Source organism: Onychomys torridus, chromosome 10 (genome assembly GCF_903995425.1).
Source record: "Onychomys torridus chromosome 10, mOncTor1.1, whole genome shotgun sequence".
In the NCBI taxonomy this organism is placed as follows: domain Eukaryota; kingdom Metazoa; phylum Chordata; class Mammalia; order Rodentia; family Cricetidae; genus Onychomys; species Onychomys torridus.
The window spans coordinates 73633208-73645390 of record NC_050452.1 but is presented as its reverse complement, the minus strand read 5'-3'; the positions used below and the strand labels follow the sequence as shown (position 1 = coordinate 73645390).

The 12183-nt window shown below is 49.2% G+C and overlaps 1 protein-coding gene across 4 annotated transcripts in view; it reads left to right on the top strand.

The window, feature by feature from the left end:
* The first annotated feature begins 3912 nt into the window (after positions 1 to 3912).
* The window catches only part of Lrrc8d (leucine rich repeat containing 8 VRAC subunit D), a 112709-nt gene continuing 104438 nt past the window's right edge, over positions 3913 to 12183 (top strand). For 2 of the 4 annotated variants that reach the window (XM_036201273.1, XM_036201270.1), the window contains exons 1-2: positions 3913 to 4218; positions 5027 to 5071. The gene's annotated coding sequence lies outside the window, so the exon portion shown is untranslated. Of the gene's footprint in view, positions 4534 to 5026; positions 5072 to 12183 lie in introns of all 4 variants that reach the window. The other 2 variants (XM_036201271.1, XM_036201272.1) reach the window with 2 other exon arrangements.

Genomic DNA, 12183 nt, shown 5'->3' with positions numbered 1-12183 from the left:
ATAAATAAATACAAACATAAAAAAGCATTTCAGTCACCTTGGAGATGTGACTGTTCCCTCGTTGTATAATTTTTAGTCTTTTATTTTCCCACAGCAAAAAAAAAAAAAAAAGATGATGATACTGCCTCCCAGTGTGCTATGCAGGCTAAAGGTAAGCAGCAGCATGCAGGGCAGTGCCTGTGGGGTGGGAAGGCCTGTGGCGGCATTGGCCACTGTGGCTATTCTGATACAGACGTGCCATGCACAGGCACAGGTGATCGCTCTCAACTTAATAAGCAACAGATAGTAAGAGCTCTATGCATCTGTTGTTGAACTTCTAGAAACATGACTGTTTCCTGTCACCCCCATAGGCAGGTCTGGAGTAGCCTCGTACCCTTCTCTTAATTTTGACTCTAATTTAAAATTAATTTTTATCTTTTATAATCTCTCTCTCTCTCTCTCTCTTTCTCGTGTGTGTGTGTGTGTGTGTGTGTGTGTGTGTGTGTGTGTGTGTGTGTGTGTTTGGTTTTTGAGACAGGGTTTCTCTTTGTAACAGCCATGGCTGGCTGTCCTGGAACTCACTTTGTAGACCAGGTTGGCCTTGAACTCACAGACATCCACCTGCCTCTGCCTCCTGAGTGCTGGGATTAAAGCGGTGTGCACCACCATGCCCAGCTAATTTTTTTTCTTTTTGAGACAGGGTCTCTCTACATAGGCCCGAGGATTCACTGTTTAGACCAGGCTGGCCTCACACTTAGAGAGATCCACCTGACCTGGCCTCCCAAGTGCTGTGATTAAAGGCGTGCGCCACCATGCCCTGCTCAATTTTCATCTTTTGCCCCTCTCATCCCAGTTATTTTCCTTGGGGAGAAGGAGTGGGGTTCAAATAGGGTTTTCCATTTTATTAGTATATTCTGGACTACCAAAGTTATTTTTCATTTTTTTATTTAACTTTATTTTGTGTATTGATTCTTCACTCTTCTTTTTCTTGAGACAATGTTTTGAGTATCTTAGGCTTGCTCAAATTTGTTACGTAGTCAAGGCTGACCTTCAACTTCTGATTCTCCATCTTCCATGTCCAAAATGGCTAGGATTACAGACATGTGCCACCATACCTGATGTGTATTTGGAGCTTGAGATCAAATCCCAAACTTGCTGCATGCTAGATAAACACTCTATCAATTAAGCTATGTCTTCAGACACTGTAAACAAAGGTAGAGTTTCTGTTCTGACCACCTATTCCCAAATAAACACACAAACGCTTGTATTAATTACAGAATGCTTGGCCTATAGCTCAGGCGTATTACTAACTAGCTCCTACATTTAAATTAACCCATTTCTTCATAAATATAATTATTGAATGAATACTGTGAATGTAATCAATGAATACCACAAGTGTAATTACTATCATGAGTGTAATTAATGAATATCATAAGTGTAATTAAAAAATAAAAAAAATATATGCAAAAAATTAACATGTTTTTATTAATCTATGTATTGCCACATGGCTATGGCTTTACCTGTCCTCTGGCATCTTGCTTTTTAGGTGGCTGACTCAAGCCTCCCTAGACTCCATCCTTCTTCATCTCAGTCCTCAGTTTGAATGTACCACCTAACCTTATCCTGCCTTGCCATAGGCCAAACAGCTTTATTATCAACCAGTGAGAGCAACACACAGTCATAGCATACAGAAGGATCATCCCACAGTAAGATGCCACATGTAAATATTCTTGACACAATTTTTACATGTACTAAAAGCAAAAGTTCCTAGATGTGGAAGCGTGATTTCAAAAATAATACCCGCACTTTTCACATTACCTTTAATCCCAGGACTTTGGAGGCAGAGGCAGGCCACAGCTCTGTGAATTTAAGGCCAGCCTAGTCTACATAGCAATTTCCAGGACAGCCAGGGATAGATACATAGTAAGACCCTGTCTTCAAACAACACCCCCCCATCCCAACATCCACATTGAGGGGCTGAGAAGATGGCTCAGTGGTCACTTTTGCAGATGACCAGAGTTGGATTCCCAGCACCCATATCAGACAGCTCACAACTGCCTATAACTCTGGCTCCAGGCAGATTCAACACCTCTGGTCTCCATGGGCACCTGCTCTCCCTTGTAGGAAATGCACACAGACTACACAAGGCTGGGCATGTGACTCACTCTTCTGTAACCCCAGCACTCTGGAGGTGAAATCAGGAGTTCCAGATACACAGCAAGTTCAGGTCAGCCTATGCTATTGAGTTGTCTCAAAAACAAAACAAAATTTCCAAATTGTATTTCATTAGAATTTGTTCAATGTGTTCTCTCTGTGGTATGTGCTATAGACTGCTGTCTGAACATCACTTTCTCAATTTATATCAATCTTTTCGGGGAGAGGGCTAGGGTTAGAGTGGTTTCTGAAACAGGACCTCATGCAACCCATGCTGGCCTCATACTTTGAGCTCTGTGTCCTCCCGACTCAAATGCTGAGATTATGGGCCCAAGCCGCCATGCCCACCTAGCTTTTAATTTATACCAATAATAAAACCATCTTTAAAAAAAAAAAAATCAAGAATCAGCTTAAAACAAAGGGAAGGTAGGAAAGTAAGTGGAGTATAGGGTTGTCTCCGCAAACGGGCGTAACTTTCTAAGCTGGTAACAGGGGGATAATTTCCATCAAGCCATCACATCACTGTCTGTCAGGAGGATGAAAACGGCTCTAACCTCCTAGATCAGCAAACCCAGGACTGTAATTAGATCACCTGCCACACACTGGCTGCCCACGCACTTCCTCCTTGGCAGGGTGTGGGGAACAGGAGAGGCTGCACTCCCGAGGGTCCCGGAAGGAAAGAGAAAGCAGAGGCTCCATCTTGAACCGCCTAGGGCTGCTCAGCGGTTGGGCGTGGGTCCTCTCGCTAACTCCCTCCTTGTCCAGGCTGTTTATTTGTAGTGGCTCACCATCTAAGAAGCCACTGTCTTCGTTCTGAAGCCCAGAAAGCCATCTGTTTAGTGCCCCATCTCTATAGGACTCCACCCTTCCTAGGTGCCTTGTGTGGCGCTGGCTCGTTAAGAGCGTGAGATGTTAAATGGATCTTGATGGGATGTTTATGGGCACGACTTCCCACAATTCTAGAAACACGTGGTTTCGGATGAAAGGAGATACTGGAGTATGGGGAGGGGGCATTTGCTTTCTTTGATTGAACAAAAATAATTAATCCTCCTGACTTGGTGTCTTGGCCCCTGCCTTTCCACGGAGAAAAAACGGACTAAGAAAACTTCGACCGCACCAACAGCAAAAACACACGGGAAAGCGATCAAGCTGGTAAACTTTTTAGAACAATTTCCCAAGTGCCTATTTCGTAGGCACGAGGTTTTTGGTGAAAAGGAATGGGGTGAGGGAAGTCCAGATTCAGCTGAAAACAAAATCTGCAAGAAAAGGCTTTAATAGCAGAGGCAGCTTGCTGAAGCCGAGCATCTGTTCGCGCAGACATTCAGTACCAAGTGCCCGAAATCCAGGTAATTGCTCTCTCCTTCGAGTTGGAAGGCACTGGATGACTTTTTAATGCCCCCCCCCCCCCCATTCTCCCAATCTCCACGATCAGTTTTTAGCCTCCTGAAATTCCAGGACCGATGAAGCTTCCCGGCCCAGCCCTTTCCTACAGAGGAACAGGACAGCCTGGCACCATGCCCTGCCCAGGTGCGCGTTGGGGGAAGATAAGCACTGCGCCTTCGGCGACGTTCCGCGGCTATCCTTCTCCGCCCCGTGCACCTGCTGAGCGCTAGCAGCTAGTCGGGGATCCGGGCCACCTCCCCACCACGCAGCACCTCCGACCAGCCGGCCGGACCCCTAGGCGGGCGCGGCGGGGCGCGCGGGCACAGCGCAGGCAATCACATGGAGGCCCGGGCCCGCCCCATTGGCTGCGACCCGGCCAGTCGCGGCGCTCGCTGGCTGCGGTTGGTCCCAGAGCTGCGGCGCCTGCACGGGCCCGGAGTCCATGTTACGCTTTGTCTAATTCCCCTCGTTACAGAGTCATGTGCTGCTGCTCCCGCCGCCGCTGCTGCCGCCGCCCGGGGTGCCCCGGCTCCTCCGCCGCGCTTCGAGGTGGCAGCCGCGGGCGGGGCCGCGGGCTCAGGGTCCAGGGCGCCGCGCGCCTCCGGGGCGCGTCCCGGTGCAGCCGCCGCCCGCCGCAGGTGATGCCGCCGCCTCCCGCCTCCGCCTAAGCTCCGGCGCGCGCGGCCCGGGCTGCCCGCGAAGGTGGGTGCGCGTCGGTCCACCCGGGCCGGGAGGGCGCAGGTGGAGCGGCCCCCGGGTGCGCAGGCGTCCTGTCTCTCCACGCCCGGTGCCGCGGTGGAGCCCAGGCTGCCTCCGGGGCCGCGATCGGGGACCCGCGGGGGTATCGGGACCCCGGGGCGGGCAGCGCGACAAGGCCCCCACCCAGCGCCGGAACATTGTTCCGCTTCGGGCCCTGCGCGGGCCGGGTGCCGGCTGCCGCGCTCCCGCCTCGGCCTCCGTGCGCGCGATCGTAGGGGCGGAGATTGCCCATCGCGGCGGCTCCGAGTCTTCCCGGAGGTGGGTGTTTGGTGTCTGGCCTGGTTGGCCGGGTGCCGGCTAGAGGAGCCCTTGAACTTCTCCAGAAACGCTTCCCCATCCGCCTCCGTCCCGCTCCGGGTGGGCCGAGCTGGGAGCCCGGGGGCTGGGGCGGGGAGGGGAGGCCCTGCGCCCCGCCTCCCGCGCCCGGGGGGAGGGCACTGGGGCCGCAGGTGCACCCAGCGCGCCGCGGGCCATCTCCGGGTTGGGTACCGGTATAATCCGCTTCTAGCTTGTTTGGAAGCGTGGGCTCCTGGGAGCCGGACTTCTGTTTGATTCTGGCTTAGGGGCTTGGAAAAGAGGAAAACGGGGGTGCTTGCCCAGAGGACTGTCGCCTCCAGTTACTGGAGTGTCGATGGGGGTCTCCCTCTTCCTGTCCCCCTTCATGTGGGGTATCCCTAGCAGATAAGGACGTGAGATTTTTGTTGTTGTTGTTGTTGTTCTTTGATTTTTTTTTTTCCTTTTCTTTTTTAAGCCATCCGCAGTGAAGGAGAGCTGCTTCGGGTCGAGGGGAGGAGAGGTAGGTCCCCTCTGGAGAGGGGTGGGGTATCCTAGGGCCTCAGTGGTTCCCACTCAGCTGGGGTTTGTTGTGGCTGAAAGTGAGCAAGTAGGATTGCTGGGAGGAAAAAGCAAGCGAAGACATGGAAGCGGGAAGGGGGAGGCAAAGAGACCGAGTGTTGGGCGCCCAACTGGAGCCCCAGCCTGAGACTCTTGCGGCTCCTGTTCGATTGGCGTTTCCTCCCAAGATTTTCTTCTCCTTGACTTGGAAAGTTTTTTTTCTTTTTCTTTTCAGTTTTTATTTTTGTATTGGGCAAGACAGCTGTGAAGACGTGGTTTTGGAAGAGATGTAGATGACTTCTGGAAACTTTCCTTGGCAGTTTAAATAATAAAATCCCACCCAGGCAGTGTTTACTGAGCACCTAGTACACTCGCGGTGCTGGAGCGTAGGAAGAGGCCTGGATAAGCAGGGAATTCCCGTCTGCAGTGCGGGTGAGGGCTGTTTACTTAATGAACAACCAAGGGCCCGTCCGTATGCCAAGGAGAACATGGCTCAGACCTTCGTCCCCAAAGCTGCTGGGACAGCGGGGTCTTACAGAACTGGGGGAGTCACGCTGCATTGTAAGCACCGATGTCTTCAGATACCATCTGTTTTAATATCTCATGAACACTGAGACTATATATTATCAGTTAGGTCAGGGGCAGAGTTTTCCTGACGTCAACTGAAGTTAAAATCCAACATCTCGTCATGAAAAAGAATTGAAGATTGAAATGAGGCGGGAAACTTGCAAGTGTTGACTTCTGCTCCTTACTTAGGTCGCCCTCTCTATGAAAGGAAGTAACCCACAGTGCTGCTGGACAGGATTCCAAAATGCAGAGTTCCCAGCTCTGTCCACACCAGCACACTATCTTAGATTCCTCTAGTTTTTATTGAAGGTGTGTAAACTTCGTTGATTGAAGCCTAACAGATTAAGAGGTCAGAGTGAGCTGTCCTCAGGTGACCCAGCGTCCCCTCCCCCAGCTCAGCACCACTCCTGATGCAAGAGTATTGAGCCATGGCCACCGTTTTCTTTGCCTGCTTTTTTCCCCTACAGCTTGAAAAACCTTGGTCAACAATGCCCCCCCCCCCATAAGTTGTATAGTGTATGAAGTTTTTCTGAGGTTTTTATTTTTATTTTATTTTTTGAAGTTTTCAGCAATCCATATGTGTTTGACTTGTCTAAATAGTTAAATTGTTTTGGAAGCTCTCTGATTTGGAAATTGGACTTTCCTGGTATTGTGGGTGAGTTGTAGATAAATTGGCTCAGACCGTAAGGCTAAAGTTTTGATGGATCTTTGTATTTATGATCATCTATGTTCTTTTTATTTTGTTTTGTTTTTTTGATATGGGGAGGGTCTCACTGTGGCCCAGGTTGGCCTGGAACTCAAGACTGTCCACTTTATCCTTTCTCCTGGTGCTAGGATCACTAGTGTGACCTGCCACACACTGCCACATAGGTTCTTGAAGTGGTAATATGAAAGGCTCTCACCTTTCTACTGGTCTTTGGCCTGAGAAACACCAGATAGTATTGAGTACAGGCAGTGAGCAGGGAGCAGAGCGGATGCCGTGGGAACCTGGAGAGGATTGCTGTGCTCATGAGAGCAGATAAACATGCAGAAGTCCAATAGTTCAGGGTGACTGTGTGTGTGTGTGTGTGTGTGTGTGTGTGTGTGTGTGTGTGTGTGAGAGAGAGAGAGAGAGAGAGAGGAGAGAGAGAGAGAGAGAGAGAGAGAGAGAGAGAGAAGGCAGAAGCAGGGACCAGAGTGGGCTCCTGACAGTAGTTAGGGGTGTGGTTGTCTCAAAGGAAGGTATGGGGCACACAGTTCAGTGGAGGCTTTGAGAAGTAAATAAAAATCCTAACCTGGTTAGTGGGAAAGTCAGCTACCAATGAGTAAATCAACCTGAGGTCCTCCCAGCAGGCAGTTGGCAACATGTGGAGAATGTGTGCTTATCTTAGCCCTGGGGCAGGAGCTACTGGCGTCTGTTCGTTAGTGATGCCATTTAAACAGCCTTCAGAGCCCTGGAGGTAGCTCAGCAGGGAAGGGCATTTAATCCCTGGAATCCACACGGTGAGCTGAGAGACTGACCTCCACAAGTTGATGTTGGATGCATACCCTTCCCCCTAAATAAATAATGTAAAACAACAGACAAGCCTTGAAAGCACAGGGCAACGCTCCCAGCCCAAAGGATGAGCTTGTGCTGGCGTCAGCAGTGCCTAAGCTGGGCCTAGGGGGAAGTGGAGTGGGTAAAGGGCTGGCTTGCTGCACAAGCCCAAGGAAGCAAGTTCAGAATCCCAGCACCTTCATGAGAGCTGTGTGTAGCCCCAGTGTTGGGGAAGGGGAGACTGGAAGAGTCCTGGGGCTCACAGGCCAGCCAAGCTGAGATGTGGGCCCCAGTTTCTATGGGAGACCCTATCTTGAAGTCTAAAGTGGAGAGGAATAAAGTATGTAGACCTCCGGCTTCTACCCAAGTTCCTGTAGGCATGTGCACATTTACAGACACAAAGTAGTTGACACTGCTTCCCTTCTGCAGTGAGCGGGAGTGTGTGTGTGTGTGTGGGGGGGGGGGTCTTCCCAGAAGTGAAGTTACATTTCTGAATAGAGGAAGGTGGTTCTTTTGTTTGTTTTTTTGTTTTGAACTCACTCTGTAGACTAGGCTGGCCTTGAACTCAGAGATCTGCCTGCTTCTGCTTCCCGAGTGCAGGGATTAAAGGCGTGCTCCACCACGCCTGGCCAGGGAGGTAATTCTTGATGTGTGAAGGATAATAACCTTAGGAGAGCGGCTCTGAGTAGGTCTGCAGCATTTCGGGTCTGCACAACTGCTGATCGGGAGACAGATAATTTTGAGGATCATTGGTGGCTTGTGGCCTGGATAATATTAGGTAAGTGGAGTGTCACAGAACTGGCATTTTAGAGAGGCCCAATCTGACTCTGTTCACAAATTCTTATCCTCCATGAGTAGCTAGTTTAAATGTCCTAAGGAACAGGGTCCTCCCCACATGAAGACAGTCTTTGGACTGTCTGTCTGGTTATTTTGTTCCAGCAGTTTCACTGGCTGCCTTGCTCTGGAACTGTTCTGTTCTCAGGACAGAAAAAGGTCTCCTTTCCCCTAATTAATTTTTTGCCATGTAGTCTCTCCAGTGTGGACCCTTCATGTCTCGTCAGCCTTGCTCCTGAGGAGCCTGGAATTCCATATGGTAATTGAGATAGGAGTGGCCAGCAAGGAACTATATAGGATCGTGGCCTCCCAGAGACCTACTGTGCTTAAAGTGTTGCCTTGCTAACTGCTGCCTTTCTACTTTATTGTTAAGCAGCACCTACCACAGACTTGGCATACACAGGCCGTCAGAACTCTGCAGGGATTTGATGCTGGAGCTGTTGTTTGTATGCACGGGGTAGCCTTTTTTCCACCTCCTCTTGAGAGGTTGAGTCAAACTTTCTCTTAACCTTATCAAGCTTTTTGAATTTTGGTTCCTTCTTGTCATCCTGTCAGGGTCAAAATAGGCAGCGAGATGCTGGTTGTAGTGGGGCTCTCGGATTTGGGGTGCTGCTGAGTGGGGCAAGGATGGAGGGTTGTTCCAGAGGCCGGGTAACTCGGCGTTTGGACCTGTGGTGCCATTTTGCTGTTGCTGGAGTGTCACAAGTGTCTGAGATGCCAACTTCCTCCTCTGGGATTCCTTTCATTCTGTGTAGACATCTGGAAGAGAGGTGCTGATGTTTTTTTACACATTGGAAGCTGGCCAGATCAGAGTTGCTTTTGAACTTGTGAGGAGGTAGGTAGTGTGAACTTGGTTCCCACTCAAGCTCTGTGTTGTTTTCTCTTTGCTGGTGTGCCCAGAGCACTGGCCGACAGCTTCACACCGTGGAAGAAGAGACCTGGGGTTTGGAATCAGACTTCTGTCACCACGCTTTCAGGTGTGCTGGGATGATTTTGTGAGACTATTAGGAATTAATTATTCCTAGATGTGCTTTAAAGAAAACAGGCCAGAAGTTCTGGGAACTTCGTGTCAGGTTCTTCAGATATTTTAGCTCTATTGATTGACTCGTTGATTAATGGAGATAGATTCAAGTATCCCACCCAGACTGGTCTGTCTCAAATTTCAACTCATGATGTAGCCGGAGGATGACCTTGAACTCCTGACTGTCCTGGTTTCCCGGCGCTAGCATTACAGACAGGCCTGCGCCACTATGCTAGGTGAATGCAGTGCTGGGAATTGAACCCAGGGCTTTGTGCATGCTAGACAAGCACTCTACCAACCAAACTAAATCCCCAGCCCCTAAATTGGGTGGTAGCCATCCCATATTATTAAAGGAGCAAAATCCCAAGTATAATGGCCCATATATGTAGCCCTTTCATTATGCATGTCCAGTGTGTTCTGCCCCTAACTCTGCTCGTATCTATCCAAATGGTATAAGTAGCTGAGTCTTGCTTCTGTTCTGGTCCACAAGGGTAACCTGTGTATACCTTCTGGAGATCGGGGATAATCCTGTAAGAAGGGGTGTTTAGTGAACATATGATACACGGTAGTGAAACCCCTTTGACACTGTCCTGCCTCACTGGGGCTGTGACTCAGTGGCGGAACACTTGGTTGGCATGTTTGAGACCCTAGACTCCATTCCCTGCAGGAAAGGAAGGAGGGAATTGGAATGGGTCAACCTTTGGATGTTATGGATGAGAATATCGAGCCATGGGATCGTGGTTTGATTGAAGCTTGCACACGCAGGTACAGGCATCAGGATACAAAGGCTCAGAGGAAAGAGTTCTCTCCCCTGCCTGGAGGTGTGTAAACAGTTGAGGTCCCTCGGGTCTTATTTATATAATTGAACCAAAAGAGGGAGCGCACGGTGGCATTTCTAGCTTTACAGGCGACACAAAGCTCTTCTGGTTTATGAAATCTCTAACCAGAAGGGATTTGCTCCGGGGAAACCATACAAGGCTGTGTGAGTCGTCAGAATGCTTGTAGGTGATTTTTGGTCGCAAATGGGTGTTTCTGGGGAAACGAAGAAGCTATGGTAGGATGGTGGTTTATTTTTTATTTTTGGAAAGCCAGGAAGAAATCTGGAAAGAGCTGCACAGCACTGTCCTTCCAGGCAAAGAGAACAAGGAATGCCACTTTTAGGAAAGAGTTTTTGAGAAAACACTGTCGTCTTTGATTATTATTTTTTTAAATAAACCTTTGAGACAGTGTCTGCATAGCACAAGCTGGCCTCAAACTCTGTTTTGGAGGTTGACTTTGAACTCCTCATCCTCTTGCCTCCAACTTCTAAGTGATAGAAGTACTAGTGTGCACCACCAAGGCCAGCCCAGAAAATAAAGTTTGAATTTTGTTCCCATGATGCTTTCTTCAGGGTCATGGCCACTCTGCCTTAAACACAAAGGGGTGATTCTCAGAAAGACTGGGAGTTCCTGTTGGAGCAGAAGCCCCATGGGGGACAGGCCTCTTGCACAGCTGTTTTTCTGACAAAAATATTTAACATTGGCAGTCTGCAAAGACTTAGTTGAGGGGTGCTGTCTTAGCCGGGGAAACCACTAGTGTAAGCGTGTAGGAAGAAGTGACCGCTGCACTCCAGTGAGTCTGACTGGTGGCATTTCAGCTGTTTGCCTCTTTGTCACCAAGCTCTAGGAAGTCTGTCACAGGAGGGCGTCTCCATCTCCTGTCCTGCTGATTTTTTTTTCCTCAGTACCATGTACCTGAGAGCCTCTCAAACACCATTCGTCCCCTGAAAGGGTGAATGGAGAGGTTTACCTTCAAGCTTCATAATGAAGACATGAATTCAGAGTTCAAGGCCAGCCTGGTCTACAGAGCGAGTTCCAGGACAGCCAGGGCTGTTACACAGAGAAACCCTGTCTCAAAAACAAACAAACAAAAAGGACATGAATTCAGATCAAATGTTAAGAAATATGGTTTCATTTCCCCTTAACCTGAGTCAGAGTCAGCCCGGAGAGTATTTTTCTTTTTCTTTTTTGAGCTGAGGATCGAACCCAGGGCCTTGTGCTTGCTAGGCAAGTGCTCTACCACTGAGCTAAATCCCCAACCTGCATATTATTCTTTTAAATATGTACCAGGATCTGGAGAGACGGCTCAGTTGGTCATGGAACTTGCTGTGCATGCCTGGTGACCAGAGTTTGACCCCCGAAACCCCTGTGGTAGGTAGGAGAGGAAAACCCGCTGCACAAATTGTTCTTTAATCCCCATATCCATGCATCCCCCACACTGCACACACACACCACACACACACTAATAATAATAAAAGATTTTTTTATAGGAATGATGCTTAAGGAATGACACATAGGTTGACTTCTAGGCTGCACATGCGTGTGCACACACATGTATACACAGGACACAGACATACACACATACAAAAGACTTGTCCACATCCCTTCACCATGTCTGGCGAGTCCGACTCTCTGGAGGTAGAGTTGACTACTTTCAGTTTTTAATGTTGTTATTTCATGGAGGTCTTTCAGATGAAAACCCTCCTTGCCCCCAGTAGCTGTGGTGTGTAGCCAGGGCTGAGAGCCACCATCTCACAGAGCCATGCAGCGATCAGCTGAAGACACTTTAGAAAGGTCTGGCCGTTAGAAAGGTGTGCCTGGCGAGCCCATCTGGGTTCTTACAAGATGAAAAGAGCGTGCAGGAAGCATTGGATTCCTTCCGTGGTGAGGAGCAGGACAGCGCGTCTTCTCAGCTTGGCTCTTAGTGCCTGCTGTGAGACAGAAGTCTTGGGCCAGACAGCGCCTTGTGGATCCTTCTTCAGCTGTTTCTATAGTGAGACTGCGGTTTGCCCAGCCTGTGGCAAAGTGAGATAGTCAGGCTGCAGGAAGCTTCTCGTTTTAGTTTTACTGCTAAGTGTGTTCGGTCCCGGGAGGGCTTTGTTTTAGGTGATGTTTTTATTTCTCGGGTTGTCTTTCCTGTGCCATTGCCTTGTTGCTAGTATTTTTTTTTCTCCTTGGTGAAAGGATTATAGTGGGATTTGTTTCTTGACGTCCCATTGCTGTTTGTTTTCCATTTATTTATTTATTTTTAGTACACGTCATGCAGCTCATGCTGGCCTCCAAGTCACCACGTAGCCAAAGGATGACCCTGAACCCGT